General features: G+C 45.0%; 1 protein-coding gene and 1 long non-coding RNA gene across 2 annotated transcripts in view; one reads left to right on the top strand and one right to left on the bottom strand.

Annotated features, from left to right (window-relative positions):
* PAFAH1B1 (platelet activating factor acetylhydrolase 1b regulatory subunit 1) overlaps positions 1-4,154 on the bottom strand; it is a 28,727-nt gene extending 24,573 nt beyond the window's left edge. The window contains exon 1 of the mRNA XM_039563035.1: positions 4,017-4,154. The gene's annotated coding sequence lies outside the window, so the exon portion shown is untranslated. The remainder of the gene's footprint in view (positions 1-4,016) is intronic.
* A 108-nt stretch (positions 4,155-4,262) lies between these two features.
* Positions 4,263-21,299, top strand: part of LOC104690961 — a 29,015-nt gene continuing 11,978 nt past the window's right edge. The window contains exons 1-3 of the long non-coding RNA XR_752082.4: positions 4,263-5,158; positions 9,146-9,261; positions 12,699-12,754. This is a non-coding gene — a long non-coding RNA (uncharacterized LOC104690961). The remainder of the gene's footprint in view (positions 5,159-9,145; positions 9,262-12,698; positions 12,755-21,299) is intronic.

Here is a 21,299-nt window from a genome sequence, read left to right as displayed (position 1 = left end):
TATGTACTTAAAATTAAATTTAAACAGGTCAGGATTGTATCTTAGTGTAAATGCTTATTTTTAAAAACTTGAAGTGTAGCCTACTCTGTCAGGCAGATCAAAAGACAAAGCAACATCACCCATGAATCCCCATTTCCCTTGTGTCAGGCAATGAAGTAGCTCCTGAGAAAGCCCCTGAACCCAGGCAAGGCTTCACCAGCGCAATACATTTTTAGTAGTAAGGTTGTCCTGCCGGTGATACTTAAGCTCTTACAAAAAGGAGAAAGAGGAGGCAGTTGTAACGCCACTGACAGATCTGCAAGTATGGACAGTGCATAGCCTACTGCTTCTCTACAACAAACCTCACAGGAGAGTCCCAGAACCATTCTATCAACACACATGGCTCTGATCCTTAGGAAAGATCTTCAGTTGCCATCACAAATTACATGTTAGAGGCTGGAAACTCCCCCGCACCCCATAGGAAATCTGAAATTATTCTCTATTAATAATAATTACTGAATTCTATTGTCCTCTTGATTTCCTGAATTTAGGCCTACACAGTTCTTATTTTCAGCCTGACAAGTATTTCAGTGCCCACTTCATGGACACTTCAGCTGCTCTCCCAGTCTTTGCCTTTAGTTTAGAAAATGGGCCTGAAGCTCACCAAAGCAGGAGAGAGCTGACCTAAACTGAACTATTCCAATGTCACTCTCCTTCTTACTATGGTAATTCCAACCCCTCTAGTTCAGGAATATAGGGCAGCTACAGAGGGTTGTAAAAAAAACTTACAAACATATGCAGTCTGTACCTGAGCTACCCTGAGGCAGACAGGTCCAGCTATTGTTTGCTCAGAATATTCCACAAGAGGTACAAATACATTATAATTAAAGATGGACATTGGCTGTGGAGTTCTTCATGGAAGACAAGGTTGGAGTGCTGAACAAGGCAGTCAGCAGATGTTGATTCTGGAGCTGTCCCATTCATAGCAAGTTGGACAGACAGCAAGCTGAGAGCAAAGACACAACCTGAGTCCCCAGGCTGGGAGGAGCACAGGAGCCAGGACAGGCACAGGAATCAGCAGGACAGGCAAGACAGAGCTCATGTGCAGGCAGAAAGGAACTACTGATGCCTTTTGCTTCTGTAGAATCCAAATGAACAAGTTACTCCTGTAGAAAAAGTGACTGCCATCATTTCAAGGGCAAAAATCAACCAAAGCTGTTAAGATGGCAAGTGTTTTACTGGGTTCTTCATCGGCCTTAGCCTGGATATGCATTAGACTCAGGTACTGAGTTCATGCAGCCACTGAATCCTGGAAGATCTACTCCAAGTGAACGAACTAGAAATAATGCAGAAGCCACTGTCCCTTATTTTAATTTCGGGCATACTAAGAGAAACACAGTCTCTTGTGTGCCCATCTCCTGTCACAAACTGCACTCCAGAACTGAGACCCCCATGAAAAAGCAAAATCTCAGTCTGCTTCAGAATCATCCATGTTCAATGCTGTACTTGCTCCAATCAACACTGAAATCGGATGGGAATGCCATGAGGTACATGTGGAACAGGAGAGCACTTCCACAAGCAGCCCTTCCTAGGTGCTTCCTCCAATCCCTATTGTACTCCCCAAATCCTTTGTTCTAACGCCTTTCCTACACAACTTTAAGCAATAGTACCCAAGGGGGACAGCAATGCTCTTACAGAGCTACAGTGCTCAAAAGGGCTTCGAAAACCTTGAGATGTTATTTTACAAGAACTCGGCACATGACGAAGGGCAATGCAATCTAGCCTGTACACTGACAGCAGTCACTCCACTGTGGTCACCAGAGAAACCAGGGATTGTCTTTTCCTGTGTGCCCACCCATAATCCGGTCTAACCAAGAAGTTCCATGAACAAATAACAGCATGAAGCCACAATACAGGGGCTTCTCTAGATTCCAGAGAATCTTGTGTGTGAAACACCAGCGCAAAAATTGTAATTCTTATCTAAAGTGTAAATAAAATCAATTCAACAAGTGAATATCTAAGTGGATAAATTGAAGCGGTTATCAGACAAAAAAAATCCGGCTTTGCAACAGTGACTGGTCACTTCTCACTGCCAGACAAATCAAAATCCATCCTGCAGAAAAAACCAGCCTCAGAACAGAATGTGAGATTTGTTTCATTTCCGAAGCTTCCTGCACCATTAGATTCTTCCCTAAAGAAGAGACTTCATTGTTACGGCAATTAGTATTCCTCCACCCCGGCAAAGGGAGAAAAAAAAAGCTCTGAAAGGGTAATCGAGCCATTTCGCAGCTTTGCCTCCTTACTCCACCCAGTCTCTTCCCTGCTCAATGGCTGCTCACAGCATCCACAAACATGGGAACAGCAACAGAAACACACAAAAACGAGATGCCTAAGAACAAGCCGGATATTTGCAATGCATCTTACAGTTTAAAAATATTTTCTTTGTTTAGCTCCCCAACATAATTTTCCTATTTAACAAAATCACTCTAAGGGCAAATAACATTCTGACAGCAGACCCTCCCTCTCCCGAAAACCAGCCAAATGCTGCACAATCATTTACAAAATGATCATGAGTGAACGGAGGTTCTTTAACCACCACCTCCTAATGCCATGAACAATACTGTCATAGGAACATGCACTTAAAAGAATCACCACAAAAATACGTATTTTAGCCAGGTCAATATGCCCAAACATTTAATTATATTAAAATAGTGTTTATTAAAGATTTTTAATATAGCTTAGATTAACCTTCTCCCATCCCTAGTAGGTAATTCATTATGAAAGGACTTGACCTGCACCAACCAAGCCCACTACTGCAGCACTATAGGCAAGGAAACGGTTCGAGTGATACCATGGCAAAGAAAGGGAAGGTGTCACATTATTATTGGTATTAAAGGTCAATTTAATTGCATCCACCTTAAACAAAAAAAAAAACAAAACAAAACAAAAAAAGAAAGAAAAACAAAAAAAAATCTCACGCCCACAGAACTGAACAAACCCTAAACTTTTCAAGGGAGGCACCACTCCCACCCCCCAACTTCCATCAAAAGCTTTGCCTGCGTATAACCTCCTGCTAAAACAAAACCTCGGGAGCAGCAATTAATACAGGATTTTAGCAAACTCGATTGCTATTATAAGATTTTCAGGGGAAGCCTGTGCACCTGCAGCCATCCAGGCAGTGATATGACCCCCAGAAGGAGAGATTAGACCTCCCTCCCCCGTTTTACTGCAGCTGGTTCTGAAGGTCTGAGCCACCTCCTATCGCTGCTGCCCTGCTGAGCACTGCAGGAAAACTGGGGATGCGAGACAAATTCTGAAACAACACCTACTCCTTTCCCTGGATTATTAATTCTCGTCTTGTTTTCGGTGCCGCGGCCGCGCTGGCGATTTGGGCCATCGCCCGACGCCCGGCCCTGCCCGGGGAGAGGGTGACAGGGGGAAACCCCCGGCAGGAACCGGGGAGGGATGCTCGGGGTCCCCTCCGCGCACGCACCGGGCCCATCGCCCCTGAAAGCTTTTTTATCGCTATTAACCCTGGCCCATCGCCTCCTCCAGGTATTTGCTAAGTCACGGACGGAGCGGCGCGGCCCGCGGGGGGGGGGACACGGGCCCGGCGGCGGCTCCGCGCCCGCCCCGCCGCTCCCGCCGGGCCCTGTTTTCCTGCAGAGTCACCGCGGGAGCGGGGCCGGGGGCCGCGGGGAGCGGGGGAGCCGCGCCCCGGCCCCCAGAACCCCCCCACACCGACCCGGGGGAGGACACCGGGCCGGCCCCCCCGCCGCCCCCCGCCCCGCCCGGTCCCTCCTCACCAACGGGCGCGGCCGCCATTTTGAGAGCGAGGAGAGAAGGGGGGGAGCGGGGCGAGGGCGGGGAGCGGGAGAGGAGGGGGAGAGCGGAGAGGAAAGCGGCGGCCGCTCGGGCCCCGGGCCGGGACAACCCGCGGGCCGTTGGGGCGGCGGGCCCCAGGCTTACCGAGCCCCGCCAGCACCGCCGCCTCGCTGTGCTGCGCGGGGCCGGCGCCACCCGCCTGTCCCACTCACCGGCGCGGCGTCCCGGTGCGGGGTCGGGGTCCCGGTGCGGGGTCGGGGTCCCGGTGCGGGGTCCCGGCGCTCGGGGACGCTCCGCTCGCTCCGCGCTGTCAGAGGCGCCGCGGCCGCCGGGAGGGAGGGCGGGAGCGGCGCGGCCGCCGCGGCGCTGCGCATGCGCGGCCGGGGGCGGGGACGGCCGCCCTCCGCCATCTTGGGCGGCCGAGGCGCGGGGTGCGTGTCCCGGCGTGCCGCGCGTTCCTCCCGGCGTGCACTGCGCGCCTGCCCGCCTGAGGGGGCGGCGCGGGGACACCGGGAGCCCCCGGAATAAGGGGCGCTTCCCGGGAACACACCGCGAGTACCGGGCACATGCCACGAAGATCAGGCACACCGGGAAAACACCGGGCACGGCAGCAGTGACACTGGGCACCCCGGCACCGGGCATGCCGAGTGCCACCGAGCACCGGGAAGACGAGGCACAGCGGATACACCCACATCGATCTCGGCCTCCCACAGGCACCGGGCGCTCTAGTGCCTTCCGAGTGTCCCCTCCTAGGAATCCCGTCTCGGGACAGCTTTGTTTTGTTGAGTGACCTTGTCCCGCAGATCTGGAGTCACCAGAGTTGAGAGAAACGTTCAGATCTTTCGTGTCCATCACCTCCTTGTGACGGGAGCACTGGGAACTGAATGTTTGCATAGTTAAATCTCAAAATGTCCTTTGTTTAATATCTCAAAATGGTGGTTCGTGGTGGTAAACTGAGGCACAGACCACTGCTGCTTTGACCCATGCGCTCACAAGAGGTGGCACAGGAGAGTCCCGGAGAGTCTTGGCACTGCCTCTCTCAGCTCCTGCTTGACCAACACAGCCAGGCAGCTCTGTCAGCAGAGTTCTCCCACCAGTTTGTTGTTTTGAATCCCAGTGGTCGCAGTGTCAGGGACAGCAGTGCTTGCCCAGGAGCTCTGCACAGCCCATCGTGGTGAGCACTACAGCTGCGCTGGTAGAGGCCACAGGCAGGGAACCTGCTGCTGGCCGGGAATCCCAGAGCCCCGCAGCCCCAGGGACAGTGACCACAGCCACCTCCAGCACAGGCAGCGTGGCAGCAATGCAGCAAGACTGGGGCCATGCAGCTGTCTGAAATGCTGACCCGAGGGAAGAGGTAATTCCACGTGGAAAATTATCTAGACAGCAAAAAAATGGAGAAAACTTCAAGGGACACTAAAAATTGTGTAATCAAAAGCTGTACAGCCTTATCTGTTACTCCTGCGAGTAGCAGTGAAGATTACTAATGTAACAGTTGCATAATGCACCTCTGTGTTTGTACCCAGGGCACCTGAGGGTGCTGGTGTCAGTGTTGCCTGTGCTGGGCCTTGGGCCCTCACTTGCTCTTGTTTATTTTATACAGCAATGGAAAGGGCTGTGCAAACCCCATACACCACACAGGCACTTGTCAGGGCTATTTCACGGACAACATAAGAAACACAGGGGACTGGAATTTAGGGAAAGGCTTTCAAATAGTTGCCCAAATTACCCTGGCTTTACTTCCACCTGCTTGCAAAGCAGGCAAAACTGCTTTGACAGCCTCAGAATTCTAATATTTCAAGTATTTTGGGTGCATATTCAAGTGATAATTAGCATCTACACAAAAAATTATATCTGGTTTGCAGGGATTAAGGAATTTTCCAAAGATGTTTAGGACACTGGTATTTTATTCTCCTTTTACAGCTGGCCTTCCTTGTAATATCGTTGCTTGATACTAGAATGGAAAAGAAGTCCCAGCTGCCAGCACAGCTGAACCATGAGGAGTCTCAGAGCCCATTTTTCTTGACCATTTCCTTGATGGCCACCATGTACCTCGATAATAGCAAACACGGGCCCTGCGCCTCAGTGGGGACAGGCAGATCCAAATTACACAGCTCCTTCTGATCCCAACTTCAGTTTTTCTTCAGACTATTCCTAAAGGCATTGTTTGCCGCTTGCACAGCTCTGCTGCAGTGTGAGCCAGGCTTCTCCAGGGGAGTTTTTGCCATCTGGGGTGGCACACACAGCAACGGCTACTACAGCTGAGATTAGGATCCCAAACGTTCCATCAACCCTTTCCACACACTTCCTGCTAAACATGGAAACTGGATTCATTGATAATTCATATGTTGCCTCTGAATGAAAGTTGTTATTAATATTCTATGCGTGTACATATTTGTGTAGCAAAGCACCTGCAGTGACTGTACCACTGCAACCAGCTCATGTACATGTTTCACGTCCGTCGCGGTGCCTGACCTACAAAAGATGTGAGCTGTTACAGCCACAGAGCTCTGGAAAAGAAAGAGTTGCATGAAAATGCCTCCACAGATTTGAACTGAAAGATCAGTGCAGTTTTAGGTCGGGACTGAATTCCAGTGACATAAATACTGTCGTTACAAGGTGCCTAAGCACATACCAAAGGAAAATTAACTTCTAGCTGTGTCTTGCAATTCAATTTAATGAGTCAATGGGCATGTCTACCTGTGTCATTAACCCTGTCACTGGGATAAATCACAAGAAATGAGCATTTTTTCTTCTTTTTGTTCACTAGTGAATAGTGACTTCTCTGTGATTCAAGCAAGACTCTAGAACTGCAAATTTTCCACTTTATTGTTTTTATAGGTGCAAAAGTTTTAGAAATTCCGCTCCCAGTACTCATGTGGCCTTTCCTCTACATTATAAACATAGGGAAGAGGGCAGTTTGTAAGTGTGTCCCTCTCTACGTGACATTCTCAATAGCATTAAAAAGAAGATAATCAAATCGTGTCTCTGAGGTATCTGCGTTGGGAACCTTGGCCCTGTGCAAAGTCTTCCTCTGTCGCAGTAAAATTTTTCACTGAAGTGAGCCCCTTTTCTAATTTAGTATAAAGGAAATGAAAACTGAATTTTCAGCAAGTGTTCCTGTTTTACTGCTAAAAGTCGCCATGCCTGTTTTTATTCCATTCTGCATCTGACCTGGACTGCTGATCGCATAGAGCTTATGAAGAGTTTATGCTACTGTTGATGACCATGTGTTTCTGTATCTTGATTCAATAGTCTTTGATGGTCCAATACTATTCCGATGGACATTGCTTTCACATGGTTCCTTCTTTAAACTCACGTGTTAGTTCAGCGACTGCTTTTCCTAGAGCCAAAGGATGAAAGTCCAGGTACAAGAGGCATTTCAGCCACTTATCAGTTCTGTTTCCACTGGTGTCCCCTGACAGGCCCTTATCCAAACCTGACTGCTCACTCTGGAGGTGCAGCGTTCCCTGGCAGCTGTGGGCCTGGTCCCTTGGTGTTCCCAGGTTATCTGCTGGTTCCTCCGTGTTTTTGTGAGGTTGTAATTGGTGTCTGCTCAGCCTCATGTTCACCTTCTCCGTCCCCATACAGTGAGTGGGATGTTAAAAATAACCTTTTTCTGTGAGACCGTAAAAACAAGTGTTGCCTATAATAACCTTGTTAAAGTTTTTAACATAGGAGTATCAATTGCAGGTATTTATTGCCAAACAATAAGATGTTTTCTGTTCCCAAAATTTTAAAATTTATGAGGATTATATTATTCAAGGATAAATATCCTTACTTAAAAACTTTTATTCAATAGCTTCAGGAAATTACTCCTTATATCTTCAAAATGCTTTTATGGGCTTACAGTGAGGGCCAGTAACATGCACATTTCAGTTAAAAGGATGGTAAAGTAGTGCAGAGATAATAAAGCATCCACCTTTATATCTAATTGGAGCATTCACTTTTGCCTGCAAAAGCTGCACACAGTTCTCATGCTAATGCTGCAGCTGAACATGCAGATTAGGTCATTTTAGGCTCCTGTAGCTAACCAGGATAATTTGCGCATAAGTACCTGATATGCATAGAGCACTGCTGCAAAGGTCCGTGCAGGTATTTGGGATCGGATGCGTTTCTCCTGGCTCTCCCAGATGTGCTGCACAGCTGCAGCTGAGCTGCAGTTCAGCAGTTTGATGGACTCCAGCGCAAGCCTTGTTGTACTCAGCATCCCTTGTCCACTCAAACTTGTAACCTGTAAGAGTCACACTTCGGGTGAAACAAAAGGAACCACCATTGTTCGATAGAAGCAGTGATACCAGGTTGCTTTCCAAATTTGTATCGAAGTAAAACAAGCAGATATAACCTAAAAGCTGGGGAAAATAGGCCAAAGCAAACAAGCATGAGGCAGGAGTATTGAAAGAGGGGAGCACAAACTAACATCAGTGTATTCTTAATCCACAATTATCCCAGATTTGGATTAAACTGCCTTCTGGAGGGGCTTCCAGGACCCTTTTTGCATTGAAGTGTTTACCCCTGGTCACAGCATTTCTCCTTCTAATGGGTTTGTATTTTAAAAGGCATGAGATGAACTTTTCTGCCCTGTGTATCATGGACAGTGCTGCTGAGTCAAAAGCACAGTTAAAAACAAAGCAAATGTGTTGCTTTTTTAGTTCTTCAAATTCCATTGCTAATTATAGTGATGTGTATGTTGTTACTGCTGACACTATCCACCCGCCTTCTAAATTCCTTTCACTATACTCCTTTTCAGTTGCAGTATTAAAGCACTGCCAGCAATGCTAAGTGACATTGCTTGCATTTTATAGAATCATCATAGGGTTTAGAGATTATATGTAGATTTTTCTATAATCATCATCAAGGGGTGTTTTTATTGCACTCAGCCTAATGTTAAAAGATGTTCTTGTGTTATTCTTTGTGCTTTATAATTTTATTGTTTCTATATAACGCACAGAAATCTAGAATTTGCTTCTAGTTTGCTCTTCTTTCCTCTGAGTCATTTTAGCCATAGGTATGGCTTGGTTCTTGCAGAGTCACTAGAAGCTCTTTAAATTCTGCTTTTAAGGCACAAATCTGTTGTTCAAGATACTGTAAAACATCGGGGATGTGTGGCCTCTGCCCCATGGGTGCTGCAGCATTCCAAACACAACTTTATGGGATAAATTATCTTTATTTAGATAATCCATGAATACTGGAGAAGGATGTTATTCGTTATGTGATTGCTTTATAGATGTGGGAAATGGGAAAAGTCGTGCAGGGACTGTAGCTGGGGCTGTGCCAAAGGAAGGAGTGCAGCCACTGACTGCACTCATGTCGTGGTGACACAGCCTCTGTCCGTGCTCCGCAGGTGCGGCGGGGGTGGAGCTGACTCCGGCCCGAGGTGCTGCTTCTCCCGCGGGGTGGTGGACTTTGCTGCTGAAGTTACGCACATGCTGCACGGGAGATTTGCAACTACAGGCTGAGGTATGCAGGGAGCCTGATCAGTACCTACGGGGAAGATGGCTTTTAATCTTACATGTGTTCTAAACAACAATATATTGCTGAACAGAAATACTTCCTTTTAAAGCAAAATGAACGCTCTTTTCCTAAAGAACAATCCGTTCAGCTGACAAACCTGCACCAGCTTTAATAAACTGACAGTGTATCCCCCCATTAAAAACAGCAACATTTTACAACAAATAGAACTATTCAGAGATGTAAATGCCATACCGATGCTTTATTTTTTACATTTTAGAATATTTGTTATTACCAGAAAATATAAATTCTCTATTAGATTGGAAACTCTTGTTTCTCAGCAACATCTTGAATATTACTGGTCTAACTAGAAGGCTGAGAAGTTGAAACAGATGTGTGCTGAGAGCCCCATCAACTTCTAGAAAGCTAGTCCAGGTTTCTTTCCAACAGGACAGAATATTGCAGCTTCCCTACAAGGAGGAGGTAGGTGGCTCAAATGCCGTGTGATTCACGGCCATAAGAATGCACCACCACCAGCCCATGCATGGATACTCACACGCCCTGATCAAATTATATGTTTGACACATTCTTAAACTGAACCTTTCTGCAAGCAATTACACATGTTAGTGATGCTGTGATTCAGTGTGGTGCTGGCTGATGATGAAACACTGCAGGGCTGCTCCTCATGGCACATGGCACCAGGAAACAGGAACCTTAGCTTGCCTTTTTACCACTGGCTTCTCTCTGGAGAACAGCTATAATGAATATTGCCTTAAATGGTTGTGAAGGAGGACAACGTAGAGACATCACCTGTTGCAGTAGGTATTTTCTAGTAAATGTACTGAAAATTGTAAATGGAAGAAAAAACCTGAGATTTAAAACTTTTGTCAGACAGTGAAGACAGACACAGCATGGGACAGAGCTTGTTGTGGCTCTCGAGGGGCTGCAGCCGCTGCCCAGGGAAGTGCAGCTTTGGAAACTGTAAAGGACAGAGGCAGTGAAAGGGTTCGTTCAGTGGTATATGAACATGAACACTGCTGCAGTCAATCCCTTCTGGGTGCAACTGTAAGTCCAAAGAGGGAGGGAAAGGGAAGGAAGAAGGAATATCTGTCCATTTTTGGAAAAGTTACAAATTCTTAACACTGGTACACTGTGATGTCCTGTGCTTTGTCCTCTCAGGAACTCCTCTTCTTTGGGGCAAATCATTTCATGTCTCTTGAATACTTCTTAAAACATTTCCAATGCCAGCATTATTCATTCATGTTTATGAAGTCTGTTTATATTTGTGCTTCAGTAAATGTCACCATAAAAATAATATTATCAAGTATTGGAAAAAATCTTTTCCCAAACCAGTGGCAAATCTCTTGGTGACTGTGATGGAATTAATCATCCAACTGGTCTGCAATGTTTGTAGAAAACAATGGATGTGCCTCCACACTCTGTTGGCTGAAAAGCTCTCTCAGACATTGGGTGTAGTTCTGTTATTTGTTCTAAGCATCATTTAGTGCCCTCAGTGACCTTATTATGTTTATATATATAATTAGAAAAAGATACATTTTAGGATGTGACATTTTTGGCCAGGTTAAAAAATGCACGTAATTGAAATTGCTTCAGAAAGGATCAATTGTTCCTGGCTCTCCACTGGATTTTCTGTATTTCTTCCAAACAGGAAATTCTAAACAAATTTCATTAAATTAATGTGTATTACCTAAAAAATTTATAAAAGACAGAGTTCTGTGGTTTTAAGAGCTCTCTATGAAAAAAGGGAGCAGAATTTTATCTCAAGGTAAAAAATCAGCACCCAACCGTGACATAAGAGTTTGCAGGCAAGACTTCCACTGGTGCCAGTTAGAGCTGCACTGAAAGGAGATCACAGTTATGTAATAGAATGTTTTAGTGAATAGTTTCATAGTTCAATAAATTTTCTATGACTGGGAGAGACATGGGGCAGAGTGGGCTCTGAAGAAGACAGGATGATTTTCACAGTGTTTACCCTTTATTTCACACCAGTACTTCCTCTGACTTAGCCAGGAGTGATCCACAACTCTGACTAGGAACAAGATGTCAGACTTGACTTATAAAAATTACAGTTGTGAGGTTCAGTTTGTTCTCATTTTAATCCATAGTGATATCTTTGGTTAGAAATGGTGTTAATAATGACAATCCTTATTTGGAATTGAGAAGGATTTCTAATTGAGAATGATTTACTAATTCTTAAAAACATAGGAACAAACTCCTCTTTGCTTCATTTAGAATCCCAGTAGATTTCCATTTGGCCTGGAGAGTTTTCTCTGTCCCCATTTTCAGGCTTCATTGCGTTATCTGTATTCACTGCTTTATCCTATGGCATCTTCTTCATTATTAAGCAGGGTCTGAGAGGGAGAGATTGGATTAGAATAATTTTGTCATCTTACGGCACAAGACAATATAAAGTATCTCGTAACATTTTTGATATACTGATAAAGCAGATTTTTTGATATGAACTTTGTCTAACACATCTGATCTGTACAGTCTTCTGATATGTTGTATTTGCAGAGCTACTCTGTGATTTTTCAAAAACCTACCCACCAACAAATTTGCCTCTTTTAAGGACTCGTGAAGGGGGATGTAACACAGCCAGGGATGCTGATCTGTCCGTAAAAACTGAGAACTGCATAAATAAGGAGCTTGAGTTTGCAAAGTTGTTTTTCCCCTAGCAATATTTCCTAGGATTCTTTTTTCTCAGGACTTAGAATTAATCAGCCTGGTGGTACATAACACAGCTGAAAGAAATACCCTTTCTTTTAAGTTGCCAATGTAACCATGATTTAAAAAACCCCAACAAAAACAAAACCAAACCAGACAGTGTTGGGGAGGGCAACTGATTGAAAATGTGCCAGAATAATGGAGTTAGGTAAGGCTGTTAGAGAGCAATGGAATTATGGTAAGGCAGTAATAACTACTGTGGGAGTCTGGACTGTAAAATTTTCAGCCGTAATACCTCAACAGACAGTTCTTAAAAATTGACCTTTGTGTCATTTGCAAGCCTGTAGGAACAGGCACGTCCACTGCTGGTGAGTAACAGGGTAGGAGCTCAGTTCTGGAGCAGTTGTGTGTGCAGTTCCCATTGATCACAGAGCTTCTGTTTCGGAAGCAGAAAGAAATTAAGCTAAGAGTTACTGTAGTGAGTTAAAAAAAAAAAAAGTAAGTTATGAGGAAAAAAAAGGGACTCGTTTGGGAAAAATGGTTTCATTTTTGGAGGGCCTGGTGTTCCTGTACAGACGGCTACATTCTCCATCTCCTACCTTGTCCATTTGCTGATCCTCAGGAGACCTTCATCTTTTATTTTCAGGTGAGCAGAGCTGGGCTCTGTGTGCCAGCAGAGCTTTCAGAAGCATTCTTTGAATGCAGAGAGATACCTGTAGGCAATTCTAGCAACACAGCTTTTATTTTCATTTTCTTGACAGAAGACGACCAAACACTGAAAACGGTGGTGATTGCATTTGAACAACCAAGAAATCAAGTAAGTTTCAAATGGCTAAGAACAAGTTCTCCGGGGAAAATAAACCAAAAATATTTCCACCTTCAACCTGAGAGATCAGCCTTCAGAGTGTGTAACCTGCCAGGTTCTGTGTTCACCATTAGGTATTTTGTACAAAACACCTTTTTTAATTCAGGGTGGTTTTCCCACAAGGGAATCTTTCCATGCTCCAAGTTAATTATGTTTCTCTCTTCTCATGTTTCTTTACTACCTAGAATTTTAAGCTAATGTAGTCTATTTTAGGTTTTTAAAAGTGCTCAGTGCTATGATATCTATGTAGTCATCTAAAAAAAGATTATTAAAATCTGAATACATGGAAGTAGAGGACAGCTAGGGATCATCCTAGTTCTCACAGAACATAGTATCTTTGGGCTGGCTAAAATAGTTGTCCTCAAGTAGTCCTGATATGCATAATGTGTACGTTTTAATGAGGTGAGTTAATCCCTATGTTCCAGGAACAGACTTTGATAGTATTATCTGCCATTACTTACAATACTGTGTGAAATAGAGTGCACAGAGCTATTCTGGCACTGCCAGACCAGTTAAGGAAAAACAGTGTTTTACAGGACACTAAAATTGAGCTGCTTGCAGGCACTCAGCTCCAGTTGGGGTCAATGTCAGCAGAGACTGCTATAACAGAGAGAGGGCATGTACTCTCCTAAGATAATGCCAGATGCTGAGGTTTTGCAATAAATCCCTTGCCCCACAATTTCCATCAGCCTTGTCCCCACCTGGAAGTCTTCAAAGCCTGTTAGCAAACAGCAACAAGTGTTCTACTGACACCTAAGATGGGGAAAATAAAACACCAGCAGTGCTAAATGTCACACTTGGAAATGGCAATCGTACATGTTCAGCAGCCCGTTACCCACTGAAGATTAAAAAATAATGTGAGTCCTTGCTGGGGGGATGCATCACCAGTCAGAAAAATGGAAAGCACTGAGCTCAGAGAGAGTGGAGCCTGCTGAATGCGCTGGCAGGAGCCTGTGCCAGTGAGCTGTTACCTAATAACTTGGTAATTCAAGCTCTGATACAGAGTTAGGGAGCACAAGGGAGCCTCTTGTAGCCTAGCATTTAGAGACCTGAAACCGAAAATCAACTAAAATGACTTAAATTTTTATTTTTTTAATATTAGCAGTCCAGTGTTTATGTAAGCTCTGAGACATAAGGGGGAGCAAAGTGGAGTTAAACGTGGCTGTAAAGCCAGAATGGAGAAGTGGGGTCAGATAAGCAAGCAGGAATCTTTTTAACGTCAGTCTTGAGCTGTGAGGGTTCTGTAGTCCAGTAGTGGTGGGCCACTGTTCCCAGGAGCAGGTACCAACACTACATGGAAGGTGCTGGAAATACAGGCAGGTCAGCAGGTGCATAGCAATGTCTTTTGTCCCCATGTCCCAAGGGAGCACTGGAGTGACCTGAGAGACAGCTGAAGTGGTGGCTGCAGAGGGGAGTGATGCTGCTCTGTGGGAAGAGGCTTCTGGAAGGCAGGGCAGTTCCTTCAGTGGCTGGTGGTGGTTGTGGTTTGGCGTGTGTGTTCCTGACTCACGCATAGATTTGTGTGAAGATTGTCAGTAATTTGATTGGTAGGGGCTCACCAGGTAAAGGACAGTAAAGGTTGCTCAGGGGTAGTCAGAGATGATGCTCACACTGGTAAGGGCTCCCTAAAAGGCAGTAAGAGTTTCCTGAAATCTTCTCCAGCATGTTGTCCAGCTGAAAAAAAAGTTTAAAATAATGTGAAGACATCAACTTGATTAGTTTGACATTAATGCTTGCCTTAATATCTAAAATGCTTTCTTCCACCTTCTATAACCTTATGGAAGGCCTCCACTGAATTCACTCAGAGCAGGTCCTTCAAGGTGCAGAAGAATCTTTGGTTTAAAGAAGGAAGTAACACCAATGAATACAGCCCAGTTCCAACCAGTGACTGCATTTCTGTGCAATTGTTTGATTAGAAAAATACATTATTTTCAGATCATTTGTAATGGATGTAAGAGCTTGACATTAGCTACTTACTGTACCACAAGACCAGCTTAAAACCACTGCGGAACCTCCTTATGGTACGTTGGAAATGGAGTAGAAAATGTGAGAACTTGTAGTCAGTCCTTTAAGATCTTGTAGTAAAATTAATTTTCATAGAACTTGGGTTGTTTCACAGAGTGACACAAACAGCACTCTAGATCTGTACTGATTTATTTTTGTGCACTTCACTCTTCATTTCAACTGCCTTGCTTCTTGTGGAGTAATTTACATATATGCAAAATAAATGTTAAAAAAAATCAAAATTGTGGCCTTTCTCACTATGATTTTGCAAGTACTAATAATAGAACAGGGTGCAAGACAAGTGGAGAATCTTGCCTTCAGGCATGAGTCTAATTTCACAGCATTTTTGTCCAGTTCATTGTTTTGATGTTATTCTTAATTTATCAGTATTTTTACTAATTAGAAAAATACTCAACAAATTGCACCATTCAAAAAATTGTTGTGCAGTTCAACAGCTAATACACATTTTAATCTGGAGTGTTGAGAATGATGGCGAGAAGCAAGACAGGATAGAGTGTGGGTAGGGAACTTGGAATAATTCAAAGAAATGGGAGAGAAGGCAAGTAGCTCATTTTATTCCCATTTATCAATTAAGGCAGGATTCTGTGTTTATCCATTGTGGCAGACAGAGGGAAGGAAAGAGAGGAGGGGGTCATGAGTTGGGTGTTTGTCTGTGAGCACACCAGTTGTGGTGGGAGAGGTGAACACAGCAAAAGAGAGAAGTTGCTGTTGGTATTCACAATCAAAGAAATGTCTGAGCAGGGCAGTGATCGGCTCGGCCGAGTCTGTAGCCCCCATAGTAGCCAGGTGGCCAGTTCCCCACTTAGTCTGCCAAGTGAGTTGATCATGAGCTCGGAGCCAGACAGAGTGCCAGGTGGCCAGATCCATCACTCAGCATCCAATTAACAATGACACTGGTTTGGAGCCAAGCGAGAAAGGGGCTCTGCGATGGGGAGAGGGACCATCACCACACCACCAGTCCGGTCCCTATGGCAGGTCCAGCTGCTTTCCATTTCCCTAGAAAGCTTGGGCTTCTTGAGACTTTGCTTTGAGTCATTTTGGTTGGTCGGTTTTGGGGTGTTTTTTAAGACTTAAAGCTGTCTAAATCTTTTGGGTATCTCAGTGTTATTCTTTTCCAACACTATATCCATGGCTCAGAGCAGAGCTGTGCTGCACTGTGAGTACTGAGTCTGTCCACACAAGAAAGGAGCTACCCAGGTCATTTAACTTCCAAATGGTGTTGGAGTACTGATCCAATTTAGGGAATGTTAGCCTGTGTCTGGTACTGGGATCATGGCACAGGTGGAACACACCTGATTATACCTGAATTACTTGGCAAGAAATAACCCTCCACTTAGATCTCATCAAGAATTTTAGATATAAGGGCAGTTTTCAAATTCTGCATTTCACACTGATTCAACGTTCAGTAACAGGCAATTGCTCTTCAAAGGCTTTTTCACCTCAGTGGGTTATGCAAGATGCTCTTCATTATCTACACATTATTTAATGCGTCTGGTTTTCCCACTCTTTACATCTGTCACAAATTTTCAATAGGTTTAAATGGAAGTATAAAATTCAAAGTTTATTGTGATTATGTGGGTATAATCATGGATTTTCTGAGAAAGCTTTGAAAGACAACCAGGATTTGGGAGATGGAGTGGCCCAGTGAGGTTGTTGTTCAAATGATCCTGTTTGTTGGGACAGTCGTTGTCCACACTAGTGGCTCTCTGGAGGCAGTGCACACGGTCTCTTCTCAAGCCTTACTGGTCTGCCATAGGGGCAAAGCCAAAAATTTTTGAAGTCTTTTCCATTCCCTAGAAACCAGGTTGAGACATGTAAGTAGAGAAAAATTGTCAGTTTTATTCATATGTTGTGAATACATAGAGGTCTTCCTTTTGTAGCATCTTGCATAAGTATTAGGGTATAAAAAAAAATACAGGAAAGGGGAGTATTTTAAAATTTATCTCTCTTTAAGCTTCTCATAGGCTGAAAATAGCATTCCACCTTTAGGCTGGCAGTTAGGGCAAGATAAACATTTCAGAATCAGGCAAATGGACTGGCTGAAGTGAGATAATAGTTTATAGGAATGGAGCTATTTATAGCCTGGAGGATACAGTGGTTCAGCGACAGCCCCATGACTCACGGTCAGCACGGGGAAGGTGCTCTCAGGGGAGAGGCCTGGCCAACATCTCAGAGCTGTCTCTGCAGTTACACACGTGACAAACTGACAGAACGACTGTCAGGGGGTTGTGATTCTACCTCAGCAGCTACAAATAATGACATTTAAGACGCATTTTCACTGGCCAGGTATCAGATTGGTCACATCTCACTGATTTGCTATATATGAGTACAAGGATATGCACATGTGACAATTAGCTACATCAAGCAGAGTGTTTAAAAGAGAGGGTAGCATCTCCTTTGGCAGATGGAATACAACATACCAGTGCTCGTTTCAAGTTCTCAAATACTCTATTTGTTAAATTATATAATACTTCTCTGTGTTAGATTTCTCAGTGATGAGACAGGAGTGGTGGTTTTGATCCATAATTCCTTAAAGGCAACGAAGTATCCCAGCATTTTTGGATGAAGGGGACAGTAACTGATGTACTATGATCCTGAGTTGACTCAGAGTGGCCCTGTGACCTTGTGTTAGCCTCTCTCACCAGTTTCCATGGCAAAACGGAGCTAACAGTGCTTAATTATCCACTTTATCTACTAAATAGGGTTAAGGCTGGGGACGTTACGACCATTTAATTACTCTTTGTAATGAGCTCTGAAGAGAAGTGACTAAGAGCCGGTGGTGGTGGAGTAAATCTCACAGCTGCTGGATAAACTGTGTGGGTAGGGTGGGAGGCCCGGGTTGCGGCAGATGCCGATGCTGCCCGTCCCTGCGGGCTCTGCGGCCCCAGCTCCGAGGGCCCCGCGGTGCCGGTCCCGCACGCCGCAGGCAGAGCGGGGCTGCCGGGCGGATCCCAGCGCCGCCTCCCGCGGAAGGCTGCGGTCTGGCCATCACTGAGCGTGATGCCGAGAGCCTTGCATCATCCGCCCTCCTCCCTCTCTCTCCGCCACAGCTGCGATAGTCACAATTACGCTGGGAGGAGTGTGTCTGTGGCGTTTCTGCCCGTTGGATCCCTCGCAGACCATCCCACGGAGGTGGGGTTTCTGCCGTGCTTACGTGTCTGTATTTTAAATCAGGCTCTCCTTCTGTAGCTGCTCTGCAGCCAGCGTGCCCTCCGTGCCCTGCACACACAGGGCTGCAGAGCGAGGACAACTTGCGGTTGGCAGAGCGTCCGCAGCCTCCTCAGCGCTCCGACCCCCGACCCCCCTGCTCGCCCCCGCTGTTCGTCCGCCCCTCCTCGGCTCACCGGCCCTTCGGCCGCGCACAGGAGGGAAGGAGGGAGAGGTTCTCAAGTGAACTTGAGAGAGAAAAGGAACTTGGAGAGAGAAAAGGCTATATTAGACCAGGTTTTTGGTTATCAGTGGCAGGACAGGTGCCCAGTAGCGGGCACGGCAATTCCCGACTGACCCTGCTCGCCGCCGTCACCCGCCCGCAGAGGAGCCCCGCGGTGTGCACCAGCTCTGCCTTCACCGGGACCTGCTCACACAGCTACGCCAGCAACCCAAGGATGTCTGTAATCTCTGGCCAGCACAATGAACACGCTGAGCAATTTTAATCCCTGAAAATGATTCATTTTGAAAAACAACTTAAAACAAGAAGTTTTTGATTGGTGGCTAGGTTCAGAAATGCCTCATTATCTTGTTTTGACTTCAAATGTTTGTGAAATATAAAGAAATGATGACTCTGTGCCTCTTTCTTATATTCTAACAGGATTGCTTTTAGAATACTTCCATCATTTTGGACCAGCAGAAGGGTGTTTTCATGTCACTTTCTAAGGGCAGGAACTAATGTAGTCATATTGATGAAGACAGTGCCCAGTCAGAGAGAAAAGACAGAGAAATTAATGGTCAGCTTTTAGTATTTCAAAACTGAAAGTTCTACGTAGGGCCTTCCCCAGATAATGTTTTTCCATTTTAATTAATTCTTCAATCTCTACTGACATTTTTTACCAGCATCATCAGGCTTTACCATATTTACATGTGTTTATTTTTATATGGGAATGTTGGAGAACAACATGTGAAAGAACGAAATCCAAATGAGTTCAAAGATATTATCACTTTGTCATTAATGTGAGGCCTGTTTATCAATGACCTCACATTCTCAGATGCCAGTTGAAAACCTGCTGAAGGACCAGACAATTGGAATGACTGTCTATAATTGAGCTGTCATCAAGTCAGCTGCCATCCCAGGGATCATGGAATCCTGTTCCTAAATGTCTGTGACACCACGGAGTTCTGTGGGGATTTTTGCCACAAGAGGATGAGAGTCTTCTCCAGGTTAGAAGAACCTCTCTCCTGGCCCTCTCTTCTCCAGTGATCCAAAATCATGCTGTTGGCAGGCCCATGAATAGGCAACAGGGAAGATTTTGCAAGATGCATTAAGGGTAAAACTCTTTGCTTTGATTGCAGGTGGCTTTCACTACAGCACTGCTAGATTCATGCTAATTTCAATGTATACTTGATGTGAAGCTCTGTGTATTTCCAATTTCAACTTTCCTTGCTCCAGTCCCTCTGTTGTCCCCCTTGACTCCCACATACCTATTACCTGATGGACACGCCTGGCAGTGTGCTCAGAAAGAGCTGATGAAACACACAGAGCCCCTGTCAGACACCATGAGCAGTGTTGCCCCAAGGACACAAAAATTGCCTGTCTGTTTTACACCCATGTACTGTGCAGATTAGGATATGGCTTTAGGTATTTGAATGCTTTAAGCCTGACTGTAAGATTTTTTTTACCCCCATAATAATGAAGTGGAACTAAATGCTCTGTTTTCCAATATGCCACAAGGCTGATTAAATAGGAGGCTGGGAATGGGGATGTAGAGTCAACATTTAGCTTTGGGTATTCTTTTGTTTGTTATTTTAGGCTGGAGCAGATTACAAAGCTTGAAATGAATATAAATAGTTTCCTGATTTAAAAAAAGAAAGAAAAAAGCGGAAGAGTACTTAATATAAACCTTGCCCTGAGGAGCTGGCAGCTCAAAGCCAACACGTGGACCTGTGTAGTGGCACTGTAAAGAGTAATTCCAAACCAAAAGGAAATTAAACTCATCTAGCTGGGTTTGCTTCAGTGTTCTCCCAGCCCAACTGTCTGTGGAGCTGTTACCAATATACTTGTACTGGGAATTAGGAAGCTATTATTTGTAACAGCCCTCCTCCACTGCAGAATGCCTTCTTGGCACCAAATGATTTCTGCAGCAGTCCTGGAATGGCACCAATCCTCATAATTTTAGTAGTTCTTATCATCTGGGAAATAGCAATCCATTTTTGGGGTCCTGAGCTTACTTATAGCATTAAGGTTAGTTAATAAATATAGTAACAGTGATATAATTGTTATGTGTAAGACTTTCATGGGCAGGAAACTTCACTGCCTGTACTGACAGCTGGGTGAAGCAAGGAAGGAAGGGCCAGGTAGGGCATTTGGGCAAGTGAGGAATGGAGCAGCGGCCTCCTCCTTCCAGCTCCCACAGACCTCCAGAAAAGCTCTTCCCATTCGTCCGAGCACTTGGTTTTCCTGAAGAAATCTGGCAGAGGATCAGGCAATGCATAATGGAAAGGCTGCTGCATGCTGCAAGTGACAAACCCCACAGCGTTTGGCATTCATTTTTGTTGCATTTGGAGATGTGGACTGGGTAATCCAATATGTCTTTTATGTCTTATCTGGTATGGTTTGCAGCAGGCCTGTTTAGCGAGCATGTCACCTTTAGGCATCAGTGATGAACAACATCTGAAAATGGAACCTTACCAGGCTGCTGCTTAAGCAGTACGAGAGCACAGCTCCTGCTCCCAGCCAGCCCAGGCTCCACGGCTGGCACTGCCCATGGAGCCGCGCTGACCCCGGGGGCATCCACTCACTGTCCTTAGTCTAAGCCTACAGATATGAACTTATGGTAAAATACAATGAGCAGTTTGGAAATATCGGTGGAAAATAATACACCTTTATTTATCCAGATCTTCTTATTTACAGGTCTGTGCAGACATAAATAACAGATCAATGCGTTTGCTTACTTCATGTTGCACCTGCTAATTAACAGGTACAGAATATCCCTGTCTCTGCCAAGTGTGTTAGGAATCGTAGAGGGGTTTTGGACTCACTAATAAATACAGATTTTTTAATCTATTGAGAACAGAGCTGAAAGAGGACTTAGCAAAAAAGGCCTTGTGGATGCTGGTTTTATTGCTGTCCCTCAGTGAATACCGTCCAAAAGGGTTTCAGCACTATACTTTGCCATCTCTTCTAAGCAGAATACAAAATTAGATATAAATATATGTACTTAAATCTACTTTTACAGCACTTTGGGGAAGATGGGGCTAACTCTGACCCAGTTTTTCACTGAAGTGATTAGTGTTTCGATGTGCCTCAAACTGAAATCCA

The sequence above is a fragment of the Corvus cornix genome, chromosome 19 (assembly GCF_000738735.6).
Source record: "Corvus cornix cornix isolate S_Up_H32 chromosome 19, ASM73873v5, whole genome shotgun sequence".
NCBI lineage: Eukaryota > Metazoa > Chordata > Aves > Passeriformes > Corvidae > Corvus > Corvus cornix.
The sequence above is the reverse complement of the archived record's forward strand: the minus strand, read 5'-3'. Positions and strand labels throughout refer to the sequence as shown.